We start from the raw sequence: 27,759 nt of genomic DNA on the forward strand, positions 1-27,759 counted from the left end.
AATTTTGCTTTTGTTTCCCTTGCCTCTGGAGACATGCCTAGTAAGAAGTTCCTGTGGCCAAGGTCAAAAAGGTTGCTTCCTATGTTCTCCTATATGACTGTTATGGAAAAGCACTCAGTTTTTCCCATTGGATGATATTAACTGTGGGTTTTTTTTTAATGTTTATTTTTTATTTTTGAGAGAGACAGACAGAGTGCAAGCAGGGGAAGGGCAGAGAGAGAGGGAAACACAGAATCCGAAGCAGGCTCCAGGCTCGGAGCTGTCAGCCCAGAGCCTGAAGCGGGGCTCAAACCCACGAACTGTGAAATCACAACCTGAGCCAAAGTCAGACGTTTAACTGTATGAGCCACCCAGTTGCCCCTTAACTGTGAGTATTTCATACATGCCCTTTATGGTGTTGAGGTATGCACTGTCTATCCCTGCTTTGTTGAGGTTTTTATCAAGAATGGATGCTGTATGTGGACAAAGGCTGTTTCTGCATGTATTGAGAGGGTCATACAGTTATTATTCTTTATGAATGTGGTTTATCCATTGATCGATTTATGAATATTGAACCTCCCTTGCAGTCAAGGAATAAATCTCACTTGATCGTGGTGAATAATTCTTTTAATGTGCGGTTGTTGTATTCATTCTGCTAGTATCTTGTTAAGAATTTTTGCATCCATGTTCATCAGGGATATTCTCCAGAATAGATCACATACTGGGTCACAAATAAGGCCTCAACAGGTACAAAAAGGCTGAGATCATACCACACATATTTTCAGACCACAATGCTATGAAACTTGAAGTCAACCACAAGAAAAAAATTTAGAAAAACCATGAATACATAGATATTAAAGAGCATCCTACTGAAGAATGAATGAATGAGCCAGGAAATGAAAGAATAAAAAAAATACATAAAAGCAAGTGAAAATGCAACAGCTTAAAACTTTTGTGATGCAGCAAAAGCTGTCATAATAGGGAAGTACAGAGAAATACAGGTCTACCTCAAGAAACAAGAAAAGTCTTGAACACAAGTGAACCTTACCCCTAAAGGAGCTAGAAAATGAACAGCAAATAAAGACTAAAGCCAGCAGAAGAAGAGAATAATAACGATTAGAGCAGAAATAAATGATACAGAAACAACAACAAAAAATAGTAGAAAAGAGCAATGAAACTAGGAGCTGGTTCTTTGGAAGAATAAAATTAACAAACCCCTAGCCAGACTTATCAAAAATAAAAGAGAAAGGAACCAAATAAAATCACAAATGAAAGAAGAGAGATCGTAATCAACACTGCAGACATACAAATAATTATAAGAGAATATTGTGAAAATTATATGCTGATAAATTGGGCAACCTAGAAAGAAGATGGATAGATTCCTAGAAACATATAAATTACCAAAACTGAAACAGGAACAAACAGAAAATCTGAACAGACTCATAGCCAGTAATGAAATTGAATCAGTGGGGTGCCTGGGTAGCTCAGTTGGTTAAGCGTCTGACTTCAGCTCAGGTCATGATCTTGCAGTTCATGGGATTGAGCCCCACGTAGGGCTCTGTGCTGACAGCTTAGAGCCTGGAGCCCGCTTCTGATTCTGTCTGTCTCTCTCTCTCTCTCTCTCTCTGCCCCTTCCACACTCACACTCTTTTTGTCTCTTTTTCAAAAATAAATAAACATTAATTAAAAAAAAGAAAGAAATTGAATCAGTCACCAAAAATCTCCCAAAAAATTCAAGTTCAGGGCCAGATGACTTTCCAGGGGAATTCTACCATTTACAGAGTTAATACCTATTATTCTCAAACTGTTCCAAAAAATAGAAATGGAAAGAAAACTTCTAAAGTCATTCAACAAGGCCAGCATTACTTTGATTCCAAAACCAGACAAAAACCCCACTAAAAAAGAGAATTACAGGCAATATCTCTGACTTAAATCTTTCACTTTCGAAAGCTATCAAGTCATTATTTTTATTTTTGTTAAACAATTTAACAAATGTTTATTTATTGGAAGAGAGAGAGAGAGACAGAGAGAACACATGAGTGGGGGAGGGGGAGGGAGAGAGAGAGAGAGAGAATCCCAAGCAGGCTCTGCGCTCAGCATGAAACCCAAAGCAGGGCTTGATTTCATGAAGCGTGAGATCATGCCCTGAACCCAAATCAAGAGGCAGACGCTTCACAAACTGAGCCACACAGGAGCTGCCCAAAATTTAATTTTTAGTCATCAATTTATCAGGTCGATGAGCCATTTAAAACTGTGTACCCAAAACCAATGCTGGGGAGAAATATTAAATTCCTTTTTTCTTTTTCTTTTTAGAGAATGCATAAGCAGGGGAGAGGGGCAGAGGAAGAGAGAATCTTAAGCAGGCTCCATGCTCAGTACAGAACCAGATGTGCGGCTCGATCCCACGACCCTGGGATCATGACCTAAGCTGAACTTAAGAGTCAGACACAATGGAATGGGCCACCCTGATACCCCTAAATTTCATTTAATTAAAAATATTTGCATGCATTTTTATAACTCCCCATTCTGCCTATGAACTTCTCCATGGGCATGAATACAAAGATGGGCACCCACTGCCAGGCTTGTTAGCAGAATAATCAAGGTGTGGACCACTGTGACTCAGGCCTTGTTGACCTAGGCTTGTCTTGGCTGCCATTTGCTGAGAGTATTCAATTTTGGCAAACACAAATGCAACTTCAGACATGGAAACTGACTAGCAGCATTCAATTACAAAGTAATTGTTCAACATCCAGAATTGTTTATAGTAACGTGGGTGAACACACAGAGCAACAATTTTCATAGAAATCCTATAGCTCAGGGAACACATCCATGTTTGCAAAACAACTTCCTAGTTTATTGTTTTGCCTGGGACTACCTGGCCTTGCTAAAAATCTGCTATTTAAACACTGGTAATAAGTTTTTGAAATTTAGAAATGTAATACAGAGAACTCACTCATCCAGTGTGACTGAGGAAGGAGGAGTTCTATAAAGGCAGCTGCTATTTTCAAGTTCATGTATTTCTGATCAAGACAAAGCTTGCTCCCTCGTGGAATTTTAGCATCTCTTGAGGGGGAAAAATCCTTTGTTTCACAGAGAAATAAGAAAATCACAAAACTAAGCAAAAATATTTTATGTCCCCTTTAAAAAGTTAACTTAAATATCCAAAAGACTAGTTTCAGTCCTGTTAGATGGAAATTGTCATGGGATGGGTGTTTGTCCACCAGGGCAATAAAAATTCTGTATTAAGCACCTTATTTCACCTGGTGCTCCATTTATTCTCCCACAAATGTCTAGCCTATACAAGTGCCCCATTAACATACACACCGTCCCCCCCATCTTGCTGTAGCTTAAGTGTCATCGTCTCCCCCAGTATTCTACTTCTCTGTAACAAAATATGTAGACGTGATAGCCATGGGGTATTGTTTCCTGGCACTAAGTTGAAATAATTCTGGCAACCATGACCCCAGAGAGATTTCAGAGATTTCACCATCTGAGTGGCTGGCCGAGTTGCCTAAGAGCACAGACCAACACAATAGCTCAGAGGATTACTGCAATATTGTGGAAAACATTCCAGAACAAGTCACCGGTATTTACAGTAATAGCTTAAAAATGTTTCCAATATGTAACTGTGTCTACTTGACTTAAAGAAGAACTCTATTATGGAAGTATTGACCTATATAACTTGGCGTGTTTGTATATGTATCAGGATAGGTAAGGATGTGCACTCCAAGAACAAATCATTTGGTTTACTTTGTAGAAACACGCATTTTTCTTTTTACCAAAATCTGTTTTGAGAAGAGATTCTTGTGGCAGGGGCTGCTAGTTGCTCTCTACTCTGTGTTCTCATCTTCTTTTTGAGCAATGCAATTTTTAACAGGTACATGGCTGCCCTAATAGACGCCCTGTTACCCAGCCTCTCTTGCAGCTGAGCATGGTCCTGTGAGGAAGGTCTGGTCAATGGGAAGTAAACAAAAATGCCAGAGAGCAGCTCCCGGAACCTTGCGAGACAGTCGGCTCACACATGCCCTTTGCCTTTTTTTCTCATCCCTTCACCCCTCCTGCTGCCTGGGAACAGATGCCACCTTGGAGCATGAACACGAGGTCACGCTGCACAGGAAACAGCCCGGTGAGCTGTTTTCTAAGGATTTCCTGGAGCAGAGCCACCCTACCAGCCCCACACTATTTTATTCTACCCTTTTCCATGAGAGAAATTCATGCAGGTCTCTTGAGCTCTTTTGAGTTTCTGTAACTTGGGCAAGCAACTTTTCTGTTGCTCGTACACACACCTAAAGTTATAGGATGTGACTTGGTATGAAGCAGACTGCTAAGTTCCCATCTGACAGACCACAAAGATATAGAAAAATACAGAAGGAGGCACCAAATCTACTAGGAACAGTAAAGAATTTTGAACAGGTGCCTGTTAAGGCGAGGGTGACCATTTAGATGGAACATAGAGAGAGGATCTGCCTCAAGTCCACACAGGATAGGACGAGGGTGAATCAAATGTCCAGAGCTGTTTGAAAAGCCTGGTGGGCTAAAAGGAGGTAGTCCAGGCCCACCCATGGCCTTGTGGTAATAAGCTCAGAGGCTGGAAGGGAAGCCTGGCTGGAAGGGACTTTGAGAAGATATGTGTGCCAGGCTTACACCAGCCCAGCTCCCGTTCCTTGAAGCTGGCGCTGCTTGCTCTAACCTTTGACCCCCTGCACAGCCCCACATGGAGGAAAGGACTGGGCAACTGCACTCTTGTTCCTCTAATGCCCCCACTGCAAAAATAACCCCCAGCTGCTCCAGTAGTGCTGGAGAGCATGGGGACCAGCCCGACTTTACACTTCACACTGGCGTGCTGAGAGCAAAGGGCAACCCACTCAAGCGAGCATCGGATGCCTGAAGCTTCCCCTTCCTTCTCCGAGTGTGGCAGCTGCAGCCAGAAGGAGACCCAGATCACGCTTGCAGTCCCAAATACTTGGTAAGCACACAGGAATTGCAGCAGAGGAGGTAGCCATTCCTGGGTGCCCAGGCTCCCCTCGAGAGGGAATGCAAAGTCAGGGACAGAGAGCTAAAAAAAAAAAAAAAAAAAAAAAAAAAAAAAAGAAAAGTCCACGGAAAGCCCCCACCTGTGGGGAAGTCAGAGGGAAACTGCACAGGCTCCTGTCTGCCCCAGCGTCAACCCCAGGAAGGGACAGCTGCTGTGACCTGGACATGATAACAAGGAAACAAGCCAGAACGAAAGTTGCAGGAACTGGAGCCCAGCAATGTCCAATAGATGTGAAAGGCACGGGGTCCCTCTTTAAGAATGGGGCGGGGGCAGGAGACACGAGGGAATTGCCCAGATAAGCCAGGAAAGATGCTGTTGTTTTTAAGTTTACTTATTTGAGAGAGAGCATGAGTGGGGCAGGGGGAGGGATGGAAGGAGTGGGGAAGAAAGAGAGAGAATGAGAGGGAGAGAATGAGACAGAAGGAGAGAGCGAATCCCAAGCAGGCTGTGCACCGTCACCACAGAGCCCAACGCAGGGCTTGATCCTACAAACTGAGAGATCATGACCTGAGCAGAAACCAAGAGTCAGATGCTTAACCAACTGACTGAGTCGCCAGGTGCCCCAAGACGCAGGTTTTTAAGTTCCACACTATTTCAAGGTAAAAGAGTTTATTTTTAACAGTTGGTTCAAGACCCTGCTTCATCATTTTCTTAATAGAGCTCAGACATATTCCTCTCTGAAGGGAAGACACACTTCTGTGCTCCAGGGCCTCCTTTGAATATGGAGACTTCCCCTCTTATAGCTTTCTAGACACTCAGGCTAAGAAGGTAAATACCTCCTACAGAGACAGCCCTTTCCATTTCTCAACGTGACGGTCTCCCATTAATTTGTACGTCGCTTCTGTGAAAGTGACCAGCGTCTCTCTCTGCCTGGTAGGCAGAATAGTAACTGGAACAAGCAGACGGAAGTGCAAGGGCACCCAGCAAAGTATTGGCAAAGTGCCCGACTCAGGACGCCTGTGTCAGCTTGATAAGTCCTCCAAAGCACCATACTATCGTTGCAGAGTGAGAACTGCAGGGTGGGGAGAGAGGTAGGGAGGATGCTGATGATGCAAAATGCTGGTAACCTTGACTCACCCAGTTTTTAGACTCATCAGTTTGAATATCAAGAGACTTGCTTTTCTTCTGTCTCTCTCCCCCTCTTTCCCTTTGGTCAGCTTTTGTAGCTTTTAAGCACCACCTGAAAGCATGCTCTTAGATTCTCTCCAACCCACAGACCGACAAGATCCTTGAGTATTAGATCATTTCCTACTGAAATAATATCTGCTCACTCTCCACCTCAAACGGCACACTCTCAAATTTTCTGAAATGAAATCAGCAAATATTTATTGAGTACCTCTCCTTGGTATTCTGAGTGTAATCATGAGAGCAGGAAGATACAATGGCTATCTTCGAGGAGCTCATGTTCTATCTGGGGAGGACACACACACGCACACACACTCACAAAGTAACTGTTCAAAGACAACAATTGAGAAGACACCATCAAGGTTTCATTTGTTATTTTTCCAAAAGCATGGACAAAAACTGTTGTATTATTTAGATGAAGGAGGGACCTTCAGCCCAAGTTGCAAAGAAGGCTAAAGACTTCAGGAACCAAATAGGACTGTGATAGCATATGGCATAGGTTAAATTGTGTCCCCCTCCCAAAATTCCTGTGTTGAAATCCTAACCTGAGGCCCTCAGAATGTGCCCTTATTTGGAGACAAGGTCTTTAAAGAGGTAATTAAGTTAAGATGAGGTCATGAGTATGGGCCTGAATTTATCAGTAGGATTTGTATTCTTAAAAGAAAGGGAAATTTGTAGACAGAAGCTCAGAGAGAAAAGACAATATGAAGAGACACAAGATGCCCATCTGCAAGCCACAGAGAGTGCCCTCAAACAGACATGTCCCTCACAGCCTTCAGAAGGAAGCAACACTGCTCCCACCTCGATTTTGGACTTCTAGCCTCCGGAGATGTGAGCGAATATGTTGTTAGATTGCTTTTTAAGCCACCCGGGCTGTAGAACTCTCTTATGGAAGTCTTTTCAAGTGAAAAGAATACCACTTGACACACGGGTCAGTTCTGAGTAAGCACAGGAGGATGAGGAAAGCCTTACATGTGAGTGAAACAGCAAAAACGAAGTAAGCCAATCAGAACGCTAGGCATAGTCTGAGACAAGCAATTTACCTAAAGCAAAATGTTCACATAGGAGAGTGGCAGAACACAGCTGGTCAGGTTAAGGAGTCTTCAGGTCTGTGTTCCACACTAAGGAATTTGGAATTTATTCTAAAGGCAGAGGAGACGTTTGGTGGCATTTCATCGGGGGTCATGTCCTAATAGCAATGGTGTGTGAGCAGGTCGGAGAGCAAGAAGGATTAGAAAAAGAAGCCTAGAAGAGGGTTGCTCAGTTCTAAGAGTGGTTCCTAAGCTTGACTGCAAATTAGAATCACCTGGTGCAATTGCCTGACTGATGGACCCACCCCCGGATACCCGTGGCATCACTGTGGGAACTTGTCACGTACCTCGTGTGGCACAAAAGACTTTGCTGACTTACTTGAGGATCTTGACCTGGGGAGATTATCCCAACTTGTCTGGGGGGTAGCGTTGGGGGCTAAATGTGATCACCAGTATCCCTGCGGGAGAAACGTGAGATGCAACCTAGAACAAGAAGCAGGCGATGTGACGTCTGAAGCAGGGGGAGAAAAGGCCACATGATGGGACCACTTATGAAGCAACCGAACAGCTTCTAGAAGATGGAAAAGCCAAGGAAACAAATTATCCCCTAGTGCTTCCAGAGGGAGAGACAGTTTTAAGTTCAGCCCAGTGAGACTCATTTTAGACTTCTGGCATCCAGAACTATAGGAAAATAAACTTGTGTTCTTTTAAGCCACTAAGTTGGCGGTAAGCTTGTTACAGCAGTCATAGAAAACGAATATACCTGGGGAAAATTTATGCAAGTTTGATATCTGGGCCTTTTTCCAGAGCCACTGAACCTGAGGGTGGTCCAGGCATTGCTAGCATCTCCCTGGTGGGCTGCTAAGTCGAGAGCCTCTGAGGCAATAGGAGGCAGTATCCAAGACCTGGAGCAGGAACCATGCTGGAGCGAGGAAGAAAGAAATGCTCAAGATATCGTGAAGAACAAAACAGTTGGGATCTAATAGGCTATGCAGCTACCACACTGAGGGAAAGAGGCAAGAATCAAAAACGGATCAGCTTTAGAACCTATGTACACAGAGCACCCAGGCCTTTCCGAGGCTGGGGAAGAAGGGCAGGCAGGCTGTGACCGGGGTGGGCTTGTGCTCAGGTACTCATACAAATGTGCAGTGAGAACTGAGGAGAAAGCAGGGCTGGAGACAGGATTTGGGAATGATCAGCAGAGGTGGAAGTTGAAGGTTCAACAGCGACATATCCAAGGGAGTTTTGAATAGAAGAAAAAAAATGGGAGTGAGGAAGAACAGAACCATGCCTCTCCCATACAATCGTCAAGAGTGGGAAGAGTGAGGAGACAGAAGTGTATTCATCAGGTTCTCTAGACCAGTAGAACTAATAGGATATATACACACACAGAAATATTTATTACAAAGCATTGGCTTACACAGTTATGGAGGCTGAGAAGTCCCCTGACCGGCTGTCTGCAAGCTGGAGGCCCCAGAAAGCGGGTGGTGTGCCTCCAGTCCAAACCCAAAGGCCCGAGCACCAGAGGAGCCCATGTCCAAGAGCAGAAGACGATGGAGATCCTGGCCCAAGCAGAGAGCAAATTCACCCCTCCTCTCTCGTTTTTGTTCCACTCAGGCCCCCTAACAGATTGGGTGATGCCCGCCTGCATCAGGGAGGTCTACCTTCTTTACTCAGTTTTTGGATTCAAACGCTCCCCTCTTCCAGAAATATCCTCCCAGGCACACCTCAAAATAATGATTTACCGGGTATCTAGGCATCTCTTAGTCAAGTTGACACAAAATTAGCCATCACTAGAAGGGAAAGTCAGAGTGGTAGAAGGAGCTTCCGGATTATAACATAAAAGCGTGGTGGTGGGGTAGCGTGAGGGTGGAGGAAGCAAAGCATGCTTGGAAGGTGGAGAACACATCATCATCACGTGGTGCACAGATGGCAAACAGAAGGAAGACTAAGAAATGATGGCTGGTTAAAGGTTATCTATCAGTGACCTTTGAGAAGGCAGTTTCAATGGTATAGAAGAGGTGGGAGCAGCAGTCAGATTCCTGGGCTACAGGAAGGAGTGGGTGAGAGGATGTGCAAGCGGCAGTAGAGGCTGGCTTTGGGGGCTCTAGCAATGACAGCAAGCCCAAAAATGGAGTTACAGCCTAGCAAAGCAGATGGAGGTAACTTTGCAAAATGGACTCTGGGGTCACACAGCCCTGGCGACCCCCACCCCAGCTCCTCCACTGCCTAAAACCTGCATTAAGCAAATTGTTTACTTCTGTGTAGACTCAGTTACCTCTTTTAAAAATAGACACAAGGGGCACCTGGGTGGCTCAGTCTGATGAGCGGCGGACTTCAGCTCAGGTCACGACCTCGAGGTTCATGGATTCAAGCCCTGCTTTGGGCTCCATGCTGTCCGCACAGAGCCTGCTTCAGATCCTCTGTCTGCTGCTCCCACTCTCTCTCTCAAAAATACACAAACACATAGGGGCGCCTGAGTGGCTGAGTCGGTCAAGTGTCCAACTTTGGCTCAGGTCATGATCTCACAGTTCATGGGTTCAAGCCCCGTGTCTGGGCTCTGTGCTGACAGCTCAGAGCCTGGAGCCGGCTTCGGATTCTGTGTCGCCCTCACTCTGTCCCTCCCCCATTTGCACGGTCTCAATCTAATAAACATTAAAAAAAAATAAATAAACATATAAATAGATATCACAATTACACCTACACCAAAGAGTTGCAACAATCAAATGAAAGAGAGTAGGTAACTCGCTTATTTTAACCGTCTGGCACATTGTAAGTGCCAAACATTGGTATTACAGAAGAGGTCTGGAACCCCACTTTCTTATCAACAGGTTTGCCAGGTAAGATACAAGACTCACAGCTAAATTTTAATTTCAAAAAAAAACCCCACTTTTATTTTTTTTTTTAAATTTTTTTTAAAATTTTTTTTTCAACGTTTATTTATTTTTGGGACAGAGAGAGACAGAGCATGAACGGGGGAGGGGCAGAGAGAGAGGGAGACACAGAATCGGAAACAGGCTCCAGGCTCCGAGCCATCAGCCCAGAGCCTGACGCGGGGCTCGAACTCACGGACCGCGAGATCGTGACCTGGCTGAAGTTGGACGCTTAACCGACTGCGCCACCCAGGCGCCCCAAAACCCCACTTTTTTAAATATAAGCATGTCTTAAATATTGCAAGGCCATACTTACACTAACAACCTACCTATTGTTGGCATCAATCTTCTGCTGCTGTAGCAAATCACCACAGTGAGGGGATTAGAACAACACAAATTTATTATCTTACAGTTACAAAGGTCAGCAGTCTGACATGGTTCTCACTGGGCTAAAATCTCTATCAGCAAGGCTACATTCCTGCCGCAGGCTCTAGGGAACAATCCATTTTCTTACCTTTTCCAGCAACTGAGGCCCACCCACATTCCTTGGCAAGCCGCCTTCTTCCTCCATCTTGAAAGGCAGCAACGTTGCAGCTCCAGCCTCCCTTAGTCATAGCTCGCTCTGATTACAGCTGGCAGTCTCTCCAATTTTAAAGACTCTGAATAATTGGGCCCAGCCGCATGATGGAGAAGACTCCTCTTTCCAGGCGCATAAGCTTAATCACAGCTGAGAGTCTTTCTGCCATGTAATACACTCACAGGTTCCAAGGATTAGGAGATGTACCTTTTTGGGGGTAGACTTTGCTCCACCTACCACATCGTTGATCTGAAATTCTAATTTAACTAGGTGTCCTGTTGTTTGCTGAATCTGGTGACCGTGACCCTACCTATAAAACTTCCTTTCATTGATTGGGGAAAGAATGGCTTAGTTCCTCCAGCCCTAGAATCCCAACTACACCTTGTATTCTTGCCATTTTGCAATCTCCCATAGGCATCTCCCTCCACGCTGTGTTATGTAAGTGGGTTTGTGTTCAAAATTTTATGAAAGAAGTCTGTAGCTATTGGGGGAAAAATTGAAAAAAAAATTATGTAAAGAGAAATTCTACTTTATTTCAACTTTCATTATAAAATGAGGTTCTGATTTACATAATAGGATTTAGTAAAGAAAAATAGAAGCTGTTCTAGGTATTTCAAGCGGGAGGAAAAATTTAATACAAGGAATTGGATGCGTACAAAATTCCTGGGAGGGCTGGAAGAGGCAAGGGTGGGGAAAGCCACAAGCTTTCAAATATGTGGCTAGCTTCAAGAGACAGGAAGTTTCAGGGACTAAAGGAAACTGCTGCTGGTGATGTCATCTGCTTCCAGCTCTGAGGAGGATGATTCACAGGAGAATGGGATTCTATACAAACTCTGATATCTCCTGACACCCACACACCTGCCCGCTCCTGACCAAAGAGCAATAACGTGGCTTCTACCTCTCTTCTCCCTTCAAAATCTCCTGCCAATACTTCTGGTCATCAGCATAGGGCTTGAAAACTACCCATAAGGGATACTGGGAAATGTAGTTCCCAGTCTTCCAGCCCTAACAATAACAAGGACGTGCACAGCAGATACAGTTAAAGAAACAGAACTCAAAAGAATTGAAAGCAGAAAACTTTGGCCAACGGAAAAGGAAAAATCATGATTTTATTATGGTAAGATACCCAAATCCTTAAGTATGTATACCCAGCTGCAACGTGAAAAAAAAATTTTTTTAAGTTTTTATTTTTTATTTATTTATTTTGAGAGAGAGCAAGCAAGCCCTCACGCAGTGGGGAGGGGCAAAGAGGAAGAGAGAGAGAGAATCCCAAGCAGGCTCTACACTCTGTGCTGACCCCAGTGAGGGGCTTGATCTCATGAACGTGACATCATGACCTGATTCGAAATCAACAGTCAGATGCTTAACCGAATGAGCCACCCAGGCACCCCCAACTTTTTCCTTTAAAACAATATTTTGTTCATTTGCTGCGGCTGTCCCATTGTCTTCTGGGTTGTCCTTCCCCTAGGATTTCACTGACTACATACTCTTGGCCATCAGAATTTTGTTTTTCCTGTGTAAGGCAGTAACTGTAAAAAGAGGAATCTTGGTAAATATGTTTATTTCCAGGACTAATTCCTGGCTTTTATTATCTATTGCTGTGGAACAAGCTGCACGCTAAAGCTTAGTGACTTCAACAATCGTTACCTTTTTTTCAGTTGTGTGGGCATGGAATTCAGGGAAAGGCTGGGATGTTCTGCTCTCCGTGGTGTCAGTGGAGTCACTCAGCTACATTCAGTAAGTGGCTGGCAGACTTCCAAAGGACTTCACTTACGTCTGGTACTTTGGTGCCTCTCCATATGGCATCTCTCTGTCCATGCGCTAACCTAGACTTGCCCACAGTTCGGTCTCAGGTAGTTGGACCTCACACATTGTGGCTGGTTTCCCAGAGGGAGAAAGCAGAACCTGCCAGGGAACAAATCCCAGAATGTCACTTCTGCCATATTTTACGGGTCAGAGAAAGTTGCATTGGAGAGGAGGAAACATGGGCTGTACCTCTTGAAGGGGAGAACAGGAAGTGTGCACAGAGAGGGAAGGAATTGATTGGTGGCCATCCTTGCACACTGACTTGAATCTATTCTCCTAACTACTAACTTCGATTCTTACTCTCTTAGATTCTATCCTTACCTCACAGTTAGGAGCATGCTGTTCTGGGCCTTAACTCTCATCCTGTTTCTTCTTATCCATCAGTGGCCTCTTTTTGCTTATGTAGCCTATTAATAATAAATGCTTGAGCAAGTAATTCAGATATATGTACATATATATGCAAATACAGTACACGCATGTTCCATTCCAATCTATTTGTTAAATATTAGCTAAGTTTAATGTCTTCTTTTTTGTTTTAATAAACAAAAATATGAACAGAGATCTTACGCTATGTTTTTACGCTTCACTCTGAAGATCATTCTTCCATTTTAGTCTCATCATGGCTTTCTTGAGTTTCTTCATTAATTCCCTATCCAAGCCTCTTCTACTTACCTGCAAGATGACTTCAAGATCTGGCTTCTTCTTTTATCCTCTTTATTTGCTGAGATGTATCAGATATCTATTACAGCTTGACTTTGTTCCACATTTCACAGTAGGTATTCTAAGAAATAAATATATAAATTATATATACAGTATGTACCAAAGCTGAGCATTGCCAAAGCTTAAGATTTATAGTGGGGTAAAGTAGGTTTGTTGTTGTTTTTCTTCTTCTTCTTCTTCTGTTTTTAAGTAGATCTCAGGTACTCTCATCCATTTAAAAAAAAAAAAAAGTCAGGGGCACCCGGGTGGCTCAGTCGGTTAAGCGTCTGACTTTGGCTCAGGTCATGATCTCACAGTTCATGAGTTCGAGCCCCGCATCAGGCTCTGTGCCGACAGCCTGGAGCCTGCTTCAGATTCTGTGTTTCCCTCTCTCTGCCCCTTCCCCACTCACACTCTGTCTCTCTCTCAAAAATAAATAAACATTAAAAAAAATTTTTTTTTAAATAAACATTTTTAAAAAAGTCATTTGGGGGGCACCTCGGTGGCTTAGTTGGTTAAGCATCTGACTTAAATTCAGGTCATGATCTCAACGGTTCGTGAGTTCCAGCCCCACATCGGGCTCTGTGCTGACAGCTCAGAGCCTGGAGTCTGTTTCTGATTCTGTGTCTCCCTCTCCCTCTGCCCCTCCCCTGCTCACACTCTGTCTCTCTCAAAAATAAATAGTAAGCATTATTTTTAAAAAAGTCGTTTGGGAATTAAACACTGATGACAATTCTTTTTGTTCTCTCACAGAGTGGAAGAAAGAATAATCTAAGCTTATGCATGCCTTTTCATCTCTGTGTCCTCAGAGTTCGAGCACAGATGCCAGCAAATAGTAGGTGCTTAATAAATGTTTGTTATACTAAATGCTGGCCCCTTACATTTACCTATCCAAGTGGAAATGTACACTTTGCTTCACAATTATTTATCAAGAAATTCTGAGACACATAAATATGTGCTTTCTATAATACAAAAACAAAACTCAGATCATCCTCAAAGGTATCAAATAGAAGGTAAAGAAGAAACAAAAAGAGATTGGACAGCACACTTACAAGTACTCTATCCTCTTAGTTATAAGTACAAATTAATTTCCTTCTAATCTTTACAACAAAAAAAAGTATGTGGGGGTGTGGAAACAGAAGACGGTGGGTCTTAAGGCAATGAGCAAGGGTCAAAGAATTTTTAATCATCCCTTGTGATCTGTAGTGCATTTCTGTGCCAGGATTATCTCCAAACAGGCCTCAGAAGAAAAGAAGGAGAGAAGGAGGCCAGCTTCCTTTTTAATCCAACATGAAGCTACATTGTGCAGAACCCAGATGTCTAGGCTGCAGAAGCCTGTGACAGCTTCAGCAGGAGCAAGGAGAAACTGTTCATGGGGCAGGAGAACCCCAGAAAGCCTGTGGGCCGCCCAGGGCCTCCCTTGGGGCAATTCCTGTGCTTCTGGCTGCCAGACATGATGCATACCTCAGGGGCCTGAGTGAAGGCCTGGGGGGGGGGGGGGGGGCTCTTCCTCTTTCCTCTTGTCTAATTTAACTTGGTTTCTTTCTGGCTCCCCTCAAGTTTCAGAAGGGAGTGCTTGCCTACTTGACAGAGTCCTATGGAACTTTCTTAGTCCCTATTTCGAAATAAGCGCTGGAGGCAGTGCGTCAGGCAAGTGCTGAGAAGCAAGAAATGTGTGCAGGGTTGTGTGTGTGGCTTGGGGGTTGGAAGGGAACCTCGCCACTGACTAGAGGCCGTTTGTTCCTTTCATTTCAAGCTCCTGTTCTTACTGTTTTCACCGAGACATTTTTCTTCCCCAAATGCAAAAACTAGAGCTACACGGCCCATCAATCTCTGGTCCTTTTTATACGAGCAAACTCTGGACTCACTACGGCTGGGAAGCAACAGCCCAGCTCCCTCCAAAGGTGCTGACAGTTCACCTCCAGGCTCCCTTCCAGTCTGCAGGCAGGGAAGGGGGGGGGGATATTTGCTCTGGGGCAGTAGCTTCTAGGGGTTCTGCCCTAAGGTACAGAATAGTTACCCTTACTGAGACTTGACGGGGGGATGGGGAAAGGATAGTGACAAGCAGGTTTCAAGCCTGCCTATCAGTCATTTACAGGGAAGACATTCCTTTTAGATTTTCCAAAGTCTACGTTCCCTAATCTGGGCCCTTCTCCCAAGTCTCTGGGCCTCAGCCCTTCATAAGTGAAATGAAAAGGCTGGGCTGGAGGGTCTCCTTACTGCTCTGACCTCCTCTGATCCCATGACCTCCTCATTATCAGGGATGACTGAGACCAGCAGAGACCTGAAAAATCCAGAAGAATGGAAAACCCCCACATCTAAATTTTTTCACCTTAGAATATCATGCTTTTCTTTTTTTTAAGTTTATTTATTTTGAGAGAAAGAGACACAGAGAGAGAGACAGAGAGAGAGGGAGAGAACGAGCAGGGGAGGGGCACAGAGATGGGGAGAGAGAGAACATCCCAAGCAGGCTCCACGCTGACAGCGTAGAGCCTGACACAGGGCTGAAACCCACAAACTGTGAGATCATGACCTGAGCCGAAACCAAGAGTCCGACACTTAACAGAAGGAGCCACCCAGGCGCCTCTAGAATATCATTTCTTGAGTTGGAATGTGCATGTCCTGAATCATGGAGACGCACACAACAAAAGGTCTGACTCTGGTGGTTTACCCATTTCTCCATCCTGCCCTCTGAAATCCTGAAAATGTCTCTGCTCACCTTTCCAAATATAACTGAGCTTAAACTACAGCCGCTCTCCCTTCCCACCCAACTTGTCTTTCTCATTTCTCTCTTGAGTCAGCCCTGTCCCACTGGGAGTAGGGGTGGTGCTTGCTTTAAATGCCCTCTCTGTCTTTCATCTCTGCACCCATTTTTTTTTCAACGTTTATTTATTTTTGGGACAGAGAGAGACAGAGCATGAACGGGGGAGGGGCAGAGAGAGAGGGAGACACAGAATCGGAAACAGGCTCCAGGCTCCAGGCTCTGAGCCATCAGCCCAGAGCCCGACGCGGGGCTCGAACCCACGGACTGTGAGATCGTGACCTGGCTGAAGTCGGACGCTTAACCGACTGCGCCACCCAGGCGCCCCTCTGCACCCATTTTTTAAATGCTAGCACACATATATTTAACAATACAGCTTTACACAGAATGCTAAGAGGACTTTTCTTCGTATTTTACAGAGAGACATGAAACATATGGACTTTCTATTAATATTCATACTGTGGCACAGCCAAACCTAACTCCTAAATAGATGCATTACAGTTTGTTTGGAGTTTAAAGGCTTAACAACAATAATGAAGGGAGGAGCAAGACTAATTTATTTTACATAACTGAATGAGAGATTAATTTAGGAAATAGTAAATACAATTTAATATGGTCTCCTGTGCCCTGAAGTAGGTGGGCGCCAGATTTGGAGGGGTGACTGCTACGTCCAGATAATCACAATCTCTCACTGTGCCGTCTCTCCTTTTGTTCCTTGTAGAGCTCTGTATGGATAGGCTACATGTCAATTATTCCCCCGTTAACAGACGTGAATACTGACTTAGTGAGACAACTGAATTGCCCAAACTGTCAAGGCAATTTAAAGGGTGAATGAAGGGGCACCTGCATTTGGTTGAGTATCTGTCTGACTCTTGCTTTCAGCTCAGGTCATGTTCCCAAGGTCATGGGACTGAGCTCCACGTAGGACTCTGCACTAAGCATGGAGACTGCTTAAGATTCTCTCTTTCTCTCTCTCCTTCTGCCCAACTTGTACACTCTCCCTCTAAAATGAATGAATGAATGAATGAATGAATGAATGGTGAGTGAAGACTTCCAAGGCTTCTGATTCTTAAACTTCCATCCACAGCACTGTTTAAAATATGGATGATCTTTCTGAAAGAAAGATCACCTGTTTTACCTTCTCTGCTCACCTGTTCCTGGATTGAAAGTTGGGTGAAAGTTGAAGGAAGGGGAAAAAGAGGTCAGCTCAGGGTTAAAACTCTTCTCAAAACAATTTGACCCTTGCCCGGCTGTGCTCAAATGCTGCTTCTGCTTCCAGGATTTGTAGAAGCCCATAATCACAAAAACTATCGTTCCTTTTCTCACATGTAGCTGACCAAAGGTGTGTGGGCAGAATCCAACACACAGGTCACCTTTCTTTTGTCTGAAATGATAAGCTACAGCATTCATGGGGTAGGACACTGGGTGGGACATCTCTGTACAATTTCATCATCTTCCTTGCCTTGTGTCCTTTAGCAGATGTATAAATGTCAAAACTCTTGCTACCAACTAATGAAAACTTTTCATGTTTAATGTGAAATGGAGAAAAACTTAAAAACTTGAAGTAACAAGAATATGAATTTAGGAAATATATTGATGATCTCATTTATTCTAATTCAACAAATTCACCAATTTAGGGAAAAAATATAGTTTCAGCTCTGTGCACAATGTACTGGTAGTTTTATGGGGAGAGACCTATTGTGATTTGTTTCAAAATTCAGTTAAAAATATTGCTGCCCAGTTTTATTTGGGATTCATGTCAAGGATTTTTTTTTCATGGTGCTTTTTTATTGAGGCCCTGAAAAGGTCTACAAATATTCAGAGTATAAAGGAGGTCTTAGAAAAACAAAACAAAAGAAAAAACCTCAGGAATGTTACAATTTTTTTATGAAAAATACTAAACAAAGGGCTTCTCATATTATTTAAACAAGATGAGCTGAAATGTTTATCAGTCCACTTTGTATTGAAAAATTGCAGACCCTTTTTTTTTTTTTTTAGTTTTCTAAATCATTTTCTTTTTACAATGGTTTTTATGCCCAAATAACAGCATTTCATTCTCTGAAGGCCTCTGACCTGATGTGAACTAAACTTCATACTGATATGGCCGAAGCAGTTTCCAGTTCTCTATTTTGGAGGGATTGGTGAGGGAATATTTCAGGGTGGTCACATTGAAAAGTTTGAAATACCCCAGCATATGTGAGCAAAACTTCTTCCGTAACTTGGAGACAGATAACCTGAAGAGCAGAATGAAAAGATGTGCAAACAGGAGATTCTGTTTCAGGGTGTCCCTACCTTTGACCAAATGGTCATTTTTTTAGCACAGTTATCTGGTGATATTACCTTGGCAAAAAAGTGTGATAATTTTGAGTTCTTTTAGTGTTGCTGGTGGTTTTAAATGTCTTTCCCCCCCGCTCAGTTCAGTATTTCTCTTTGGTTCTTGCCTTTCCTCAACACACACACACACACACACACACACACTCTCCTGCTGGGAAACTTCCCTTTCCTTTTAGTCTTTACCCCACTAGAGCTGGTTGTTTGGATATTGTCATTAACTGAATTGCCTCATTTTTGTTAAAATTATTTCATGTAATCACTTAAGATGTATATTCATTAGAAGCCTGTTAAAATAGCTTTTAAATCGAATGGATTTCAAAGGCTTCTCTATGCCTCAGTTTCCTCATCTAAAAAAAATGGGGATAGTAACAAGAGCTCTCTCAAAGGAGGCTGAGAGAACTATAAGGAGAAGATTCCAGGAAAGCCCTCATTAGGTGCTCAAAAACTATCTGATGTGACTGTTCTAAATTCAGCCAGGCATCTTTCATTCTTTGGACCAAGATCTTGCTGGACTAAGGTTGAGGGCACGTGACGATGCTGCGATGTGCTTCCTTGGACAACTCTGAGAGGAGGAAGGGACAGCACTCAGTCACCCAGTTTATGGTTACCTACCCTTCAGGGTATCTTCCAGTTTCCCTCGGTTTGACCTCACTGGAAAAGGATAAGCTTTCCCTTTCAGATCAAGGAATAAAACGATGTTCCACTTCTCTGCCAATCCCAAGCTCCATACTGGCCCAAAGTGTGAGGGGAAAACGTAAGCCTCCTCTTCCATGTTAATTCAAATAGCTGCATTAACGCAGCACACAAAAAGCAGGCTTTTCACTTTGATAAGGTCGCCATTCATGGGGAAGGTCAGAGACTCGGGATAAGATTTGCACCAAGAGGGGCCCCTGGCTGCCTCAGTTGGTTAAGCTTCGGACTCGGTTTCAGCTCAGGTCATGATCTCATGGTTCATGGTTTCAAGCCCTGCATCAGGCTCTGCACTGACAGTGTGGAGCCTGCTTGGGATTCTCTGTCTCTCTGTCTCTCTCTCTGCCCTTTCCCTACTTGGGTGCTTTTTCTCTCAACATAAATAGATAAACATTAATAAAAAAAAAAAAAGATTGGCATCTAGAAACAGAGTAAGATTAATTGGCCATTATTTATGGAAGCATCCTGTACCAGCCCAATCTTGCCACGTAAAGGGAGTCACAGGCCCCCTTCCCACCCCTTGTCATCAGGGGAAGGAAGTGACAGGGATCTGCCAGGCATCTTGGGATGCTATGTGTGTTTGCAACTTGAGACGGGATTTCTCATCTCTCTCTTGTTCTCGTTTTGTACGCCTGCTGCCAAGGCATCTCTGACACAACCCACCCAAAACCTCTTCCAGGATCCTCTGCCATGTTGTCCCTGGAGCTGCTTTTTTCCTTTCTGTTTCTATTTCTCAGAATGTGAAAATTCTCTAGCAAAAGGTTTTTTATTTTTTCATGCTCAAGGTCTCATGTTTTTGTCACGTAAGGAACATCAGGAAGTCAACTGCTCTCTCTCCCTCTCTCTGGAACTCAGCCAGTGCCACACCAACATGGAATTAGAACTCCTGAACTCAAGACCCATGCTTTGTCTGCAAGCTTATCCAACCTGCATCCAGCACCAGAACTTTCCTGAGATCCCTGCCAGATGGGCATAAGTCAAGATCTAGCATATACGAGGCGAGATCTACATCAGGACGTCACAGAAGGATCAATGAACTAAATTCATCTCCCTTTCCTTCTAATATCCTCCTGAAAAATAAAAAATCAAATCGACTCTCAGCCACAGAAGTTAATGCTAACGAGGCAGCATTATGGGTATGTACTTCACTGTCTTCTGGCTACAGACCATGAGCTCAGGACTTCACCTTCCTCCCTCTTGCTGTCCTCATCTGTCACAGTGACACAGGAACTGTACATCTCCCTGGCTCTTCTTTTAGTCTTTTGCCTCTTTCCTTCCAGGTTGAACACCCCCCCCCCCCCGCCCCGCCCAGGTGCACGCGGTTGATGCTCAGCCTAGGATGCGTGATGCCTGACCTAAACACACCTTTCTTGGAAGCTTCCTGACTTGACGCAACCACTTTGTGATCACCCAAGTGGAACCTCTGGCAGAGGAGTATGAGCGGCTGATCCCTGAGCACAGGACCGTGAGCTCCAGGAAGCGAGCGTGCACTGCGTGCAGAGGCATTCCCCGAATAGTTTCAGCTGGGGAGGATGGGGCTGTGACTCACGTCCCCAGCGCACGTCTCCGAAGAAGCGGCACGGAGTGGGCGGGGACGCTCACCCTGGGAGGGGGGGGGGCGGGGATCACCTGGGGAGGTCAGGCACTGGGGCCGGGAGCACTGACTCCTGCAATAGGGCAGCCACGCTGACTCACAAAGGAAAGCAAGAGGGCGATGACCAAATGTGAAAGAAGCAAGTCGCCTGTGTCAGGGAGGCCCTTAGAGAGACAGGAAGCATGATCAGCTGGAACCAAGTTCAGAAAAGGAAAATTCAGCGCGACTTCATGCCTTTGTTCTCGCTGAAATTTATCAAGATGCGCCTCTGCTGAGAGTAGCACTGGCGATTCTGAGAAGCCAGATGCAGCCGCCCCCTGTTCCTGGGTCCCCGCAGTCAAACGTCTGCAGGGCCTGCAGGGAGGGAGAACCCTGGTTCAGCCTAGCTCCCACCGCCAACATCATCCCCCCCCCCCCCCCCGCCGTGTGATCACTAGAGCTGACATCTGGTGACAGCTTCCCCAGTTTTATGAGCTGTGACCTGCCAAAGCGTGGTGGCCAGCTGAGGGAGACACTCTGCTCCCCAAGATAAGAACCCAGGCACCAGCCTGAACCAGGCCAGAGGAAGAGGCATATGTTCTCAATGTGTCTACCCAAAGGAAGACAGCTTTTTTTTTTTTTTTTTTTTTTAACACAAAGACCTCCTACACGCTAGCTGTGGTCTGTTCACTGAGCCCTGGCTATATGGCAAACTCTGTGTTAAGAATCTGGTGCACATCGTCACAATTCATTTTTACAACAATCCTAAGAGGCAGATTCTTTTAGTATCTTTGTTTTGTGGATGAGGAAACGGAAGCACAGAGGGGTATATCAATCTGCTCTCACCACATACAGCTATTTGTGTCACGTTTGGAATTTGAACACAGGCCCTGCCCCCTCCTGGTATGATTTTGTTCAGTCCTGACCATGATGATGATGATGATGGCGACTTAAGTCTTGGGGAGTGAGGATGTCTTTTGAGGCTGTGTTCTCAGGAGTCTCTTGGTCAGCCTAATGTGGCTGTTGGGTGAACAGGAAATGGTGGACTCTTGAATTCTTAGAGACATTGGCTCCATCCATCTAGGGCAGGCTGTCCCAAGGCCCACCCTCAGGGTAGGATGCGGTTAAAGTGTCCCTGGCTGAGTAGCAGGTCTGGGTGGAAGTCCCCAGGCAGCACAGGGCAAGGGGCCCTCTTGATGAACATGGACTTGATGAACACAGACCTGCTCTGTTCCCTCAATGCCCTGAACGTGGTGAACCTTCCGGCTATGCAGGGCATTTCTACAGAACTCTCCAGGAAATGACAGATAGGATAGCCTGTCATTGGAGGTGTTGCTCTCAAGAGAGACAGCAACCTTCAGTCCAAAAGTTCTGAAGCACCAGTGCCCTTAAAATCAAACTCGCAGCCCAGGAATTGGCATGCTAGCAATTTCCCCAGGCTGTTTTGATGTAACTAGCTCTTAACACTATTCTTCATGAAACATCACTTCGGGCCTTACATGCCACACGATGTAGGTCGTCTTCCCAGTTAAACAGAACATGCAAAGTGGACACTGAAAGTTTCCCTGTCAAACGAGAGCCAACAGCTTTGGTGTCTTGGCTAAACACCGTATCTTTCTAGGACATTTTATTTTTGAAACAGAACTGAAATGCTTTGCTCACAACCAGTGCAGGTGAGTGTTCTTAGAGGGAGTGGGTGTGGGGCAACAACCTGTGATGCCATCAGTTGCTTTGAAGAAAAATGACAGGAAAAGAATATGGAAGTATGAGTGGTCTGGGCTACATTTTGGAGGGGCGGCTCTGGTGAGCCGTTTCCCAATGGTGCTGCAAAACTAAAGATTTTCAGGTATAAAAACAAGTATCTGGAAAAGGAGGGCCTATAAGGATTTATGCCTCAGAGGGTGGCTTCTACATCCAAGTTCAGAAATGGGGGGTTTTCAGGGTAGAGGGGAAGTGCTTCCTTTAATTTCCCACCCAGCCTCCCTCCTGCTTACAGAAGTAACAGGCTTGACCTGGTCTGTGATATGAAAAACATCATGAAGGCATGTGGCCCAGAAATTTCTCTCCAACCTGCCTGACACGTTATCCATATATGGTTTCCCTTTGCTTCTGGAAGCATTGGGAACTGTAAGATCACCCACATAAAAGTGCCTGAGAAGAAACGCCTTACTCCCTTTGTCATCTGCCATCTTGGTAGGGATCGCTTACATACCCTGGCAGTTAGTTGAGAGAATGAAGGCAGGTAGGGAAGGATCAGATGGACAATGGGATGGGAGAGGGTGAATGAGACCAGACAGGCCACCTCAAGGGGGTATGTGTGCTCTCCCATGACAAAGGCCAGTTTTGTTCACTCCCTTCATCCATATGATTACAGGTGGAACTATCCCTATCCTCCCCACCAAAAACCATGAGCTCCCTCTCTCCGGATTGCCGCATTCCTTAGATTCAGTACTCTAATTAAGAGTCCAAACAGTTGACTGCATCGCATATTCTGGCTTCTTCCTTTTTCAAAGAAGTGAGGCAAGTGTATGGTGTGTGTGTGTGTGTCTGTGTGTGTACATGCATGCGGGAGGTGTATTACAGACTTCTTCCCTTTATACGCCCCCTAGGCCCTTTCATGGGTCCACCAGTTTGGACCATCCTAGGAACTGCACAGACAAGAGGCAGAGGCCAGGAACCTGTCTCTTATGGGGAGATGATTCCAAGGTGGAGCCAAAGCTGCAGCCATTTGCCCTGTGAAAGGAGCTGCCTCCCCGTCAGATGGGAAGGCCAGGGCTCAGCCACCTCAAACCACCTGGCAGCTCCCTGCATTCTGTTCATCAAGTCAGCAGGGCCACAACGGGCACCCGTAAGAAAGGCGCGTCCCTGCTACTTTCCTCTTAGCTGACGCTCAGGGGGCAGACACTCAGGGTCACAAAGCATGTGGGAAGCCAAGGTAGATGGTGAGGCTGGGAAAGGACAGCCTCCTGGGGCCTCAGTTCTGTCAATTCTAAAACAAATGAGTTGATCATAGAATTCCTTTCTGGTTCTTAAGTTGTATGATTCTATAAGATGTCTCCATTGTTGGTTTGGCACACATTTTGACGTGTGTGTATGGAGAGACCTATCACATAGGCGTTTACATTAATTCAATTATATAAGTTTTCTCTTGCATACTTACAATAAAAATGCTGTAAAATTATATTTTGCCTACACATATGCATTATATATTTATACCAACACGATACGGGACAGGGTTATATGCCCAGAACTTTGTATAACTGTACTTTATGGGAGATTTAAATACTTGTCTAATTTACCTCTGATTGCTCTTGGCTTTAGAACCTAATCCCACAGAAGATGAGATTCCACTGAAATTATTATGCTGCTAGAATGTGCAGAGGGTATAAGGAAAAGCACGTGGGTTTGGAGTCAGATTCATTTGGGTTTGAATCCTGCATTTGAATCTCAGCGATGCTATCATTAGATGACATCTTGGACAAGTTCCTTAAGTTCTCCTGACCCCAGTTTCTTCATCGTCAAGTAGGAATCAATAATAATACCCACCTCACCGGATTATTATGGAGATTGAATGAAATAGTACATATGACTCTACCATACCGTGTATGTTACAAAGGGACCCAGGACTGCGTATCACTCAGTGTATGATTTATTTGATGTCTACACGGTACAGCCCACATACACTGGCATATCTAGCATTACTGTTTGACAGCCAAATCAAGCACTTTAGTAGCCATTCATACACTGAAGGAAACTGCTCTGATGCATCTCAAAAGACTCCTAGATCATGTTTTCCTAATATGAGTTCCAATTCAGCAGAGGATTCTATAGTCATAAATTTGGAACATTCTGTCTTTTCTATGCTCCTCCTTGAGAGTCAGAGTATATTGACACATTAGAGGATTTAAGAATTCCTGCAGTAAAAATACCTGTTTAACCTGGGACATGTTATATCCTCTAATACTTACTGGTATTAGACAAGGTTCCCAGAGCCATTACCTTGGTAAATATTTCCAAGGTGCGCAATTTTTGAGAGCCTAGGTCACTGTTGGCACGTGTTACCCTACCTTCTAGGAGCCCCTGGCTGGGCAGATAGTTAGTTCTATGCGTATTTCTTTTACCAGCACAATGGAAGTCGGTGTTCCTGGGTACCATTGGCATCAGAATCATCCAGAGTGCTTTATAAAAATGTAGCTTCCTTGGATCCACCCCAAAGCTGAATTAGACAAATGGGTCAGAAGTGTGCACTTTAAATAGGCATTGCAAGCATCAACTCAAGTTTGAGATGCACTGGTAGGTGTTAGGAGTTAAATTTAAGCTGGCAGTGATAAAGAGGCCTCGCCTGCTTCTTGCTCTCGATCTCCAAGTTTGTGGAGCTGATTTACATTTGGTTTAAGGGACAAAAGGGAATCTTTGCCTACCTCTTCGTGTTGGAAGCTCTAGTGAGCAGATTAAAGTCAGTCAGTGTAGTACGGGGTCCTTTAATCTGATGGCTTTCCTGCCCCTGGCCCCCAGAGAATGGGCATCTTCATGTCTACGGGAACTGTTTCTGCCCAAGGGTGGTATCCCTTGACAAAACTACTCTGTGGCCCGACTCCCCACATAAAGCACTCAGATAAAGGGTGATGTGGAAGGAGAAAAGCAATGAATGGCAGCATGCAGCCTCGGGGATGGAGGTATGGAAAGAAGAGGATGATCTTTAATTATGAGAGGCGCCATATTAGAGGTCTACTCCGCGGGTCAGTGCCCTTGTGCTGTTACTAGTAGTAGTAAGGGTCTCCTTGAAAAGGGAATGGGCCTGAACCCTTGCTCTAACCTTCTGGAAGGCAAACGGGTCTCTCGGGGGACTAGATAAGCCCAGTCTCCAGTCTTACAGTGCAGAGATATCTTCAAGGTCAGGGCCCTCGTGATCCCTCAAGGGTAACCACATGCCTCTGGAGTTAAGCTGGGAGCCTACCTCAAGATACACCTATTTGCCTCTTGAAGAGACAGATATTCCATTGCTATTGCTTCTGCCATGCTGCACGAATCGTATGCGCTGTGGTGTCTTGCGAGCTGCTTATCTGCATGTGCTCCGTTGTGCATATTCAAACGACAAATCAGTTGCCTTTCTTTCCACACTGATCTGAAGGCAGCTCTGTCTGTTGGCTAGACTTCTAATTCCCTAACAGTAGGAAGGGGAGGTTGAACTTCAGCTGTCTCATTCCAAGCAGGAATTCAGGCTCCTTAAATTATGAGAACGGGGTAAAATCTAACAGTTGGCTCCTGCCAACAGGAGATCTCTAGGGGGAAGTGAGAGAGGAAGGAAGAAGGAGCTTTGGAGGCTGGAGCACACTGAGCTAGAGCATTAAGGGTCATGGGGGAAGGGAGTCCGGAAGCCCCTCCTGATGTTGACCTTGCCCCCTCTCTCCTCGTTACTGAGGTGCTTCGCTGAACTTCTGGGAATCTCCCTCCACCTCTTCCCCAAATTTTATCTCCTTTTTCTTCTTCCAGGGAAGAGGGGTAAGTCAACGCAGGAAAGCCATGATACTGAGAGTCATGAGGGAAATCGTGCTACCCAGGCATAACATAGTGTGGTACTTAGAGAGCAAGTGGGGCCGGAAGTTGTCTTACTTCCTGTGACTGTACCCTGTGCAGCCCAGTGGGCTGCCCTCCCCACCCCACTCGCCCCCGCCAGTGCTGGACTACTTCCCCTCACCACAAACACCCGACGTACTTGGAAAACAGCAGTATGTATAACAAATTCAGAAAAGTTGTTGGTGATTTATGGGAGTCTGATTTCCCTCCGAGGACTTTGTGCTTTGTAAAGTGCAGAGGGAGAGGGGCAGTGGTGGCGCTGAGGGCCCTCAGACCATTCCCCTGCCATTCACCTCTGGCCTCTTCAAATGCTTGTGGAGTAGAATTTCTGGTTGAATCATATGGTTTGGGTTGAGAAAAAGGAGGCTGATAAGCGGGGGAAACAGCAAGATGATTGCGAAATGGCATCATTACAATCTGATCAAATAAACCAAGTGACCTTTCTTTCCAAATAACTATCTCATGAAATTACTCTCAATTCCTCCTCTACCTCACCCTGCACCACACGAGCTAGGTGCTGCCCTTCTGCATTCCACGAGACATATGACAACTGGTCAGCTTCCCGCAGAAAGGAAGGGCACGCTCTTCCCTTGTAGCTACCATTTCCCATTTAAGAAAGAAGCATCCGTGTTGCATGTTTCCACCGGTCGTCCTGCATGTGCCCATGACTCTTATCCACTTTCCGTTAGAGGCCCTGTGCACCCACCAAGCGGAGCTCAAGTGAGTTTCTGACCACCATTGTGTTCCAGCTGCCCTCCATCTGGCTAGTTCTGCTGTGAGTTTTTCTCTGTTCCTAGGCTATCTGTGACATAGTGACCCATTTTACCTCTGTCTGTTCAGAAGTGGCTGTTGCGGCGGGGAGAAGGATGAATCACTTTGTATCCATAACAATGCAAGCGATCCCCAAACATCAGACACTTTTTACTGTTCAAAGTCCTCGAACAGGCTTTGAAGGAAACTCCACAAAGCAGTTACCTCTGGCTCAACACCTGGGATGATGCTGCCCAACCCGAAATAGAAAACTTGAGAAACTACCTCAGAGCCACTGGAGATACAAGTTTCGAACAGAAAGACCGGGTCGCTCTAACCACTTCAGCATATTTCCTTCCAGCCAAGCAATAAGCCCACGGTACAGCGGAATTCCAGAGACTTCCTGACTTAGCACAAAGCTGCCATTTTGTCATGTCTCCATTTGAGTCCTCCCATTAGTCGGCCTAATGGTACCATAACTAATAAATCAGGTAGAGCCCGGCTGCCTCCTAAAAGATGGATTTGCCTTGATTCTCTGTACCACATGCAAGCAAGCAGTAATTTATACACTGCCTGGAAACCAGTAGCACAAACACTGATAAGTAAATGTTCGGTTGAAGCCGAATTCCCCCTACTCTTCATGAAAGAAACTTGGATGCTGACTCTCAAGTGTCAATCACCTTGAATCATGCTGCTGTCGAATTTAGCTAATGTGCTTTTCAAAGTAGCGTCTCCCATTAAGCCAAATGATGCCTTCAGGCACAGTGTTCCTTTAAAATGCTCTACCATATTTGAGTAGAAAATAGATGTGGAAAAATGTTAAGTCTATTTGGACAACTGGTTATATAGCCAGGGTTAAATGTTTGTATTTCACGTTACTATTTTTAATCAAAAGTTCTCAAATAATTACAGCCTAAAGGAAACCGCAGTAAACATTTTAACCAGAAAT

At 44.9% G+C, this 27,759-nt stretch overlaps 1 long non-coding RNA gene across 2 annotated transcripts in view; it reads right to left on the minus strand.

Moving 5' to 3' along the window:
* LOC123606617 overlaps window positions 1–27,759 on the minus strand; it is a 113,207-nt gene that overhangs the window by 48,420 nt on the left and 37,028 nt on the right. The window contains exons 3-4 of one of the 2 annotated variants that reach the window (XR_006716390.1): window positions 13,099–13,207; window positions 12,268–12,525 (exon numbers count right to left, since the gene is read on the minus strand). This is a non-coding gene — a long non-coding RNA (uncharacterized LOC123606617). Of the gene's footprint in view, window positions 1–12,001; window positions 12,526–13,098; window positions 13,208–27,759 lie in introns of those variants that run through there. The other variant, XR_006716388.1, reaches the window with a different exon arrangement.

This window comes from Leopardus geoffroyi, chromosome A1 (genome assembly GCF_018350155.1).
Source record: "Leopardus geoffroyi isolate Oge1 chromosome A1, O.geoffroyi_Oge1_pat1.0, whole genome shotgun sequence".
NCBI lineage: Eukaryota > Metazoa > Chordata > Mammalia > Carnivora > Felidae > Leopardus > Leopardus geoffroyi.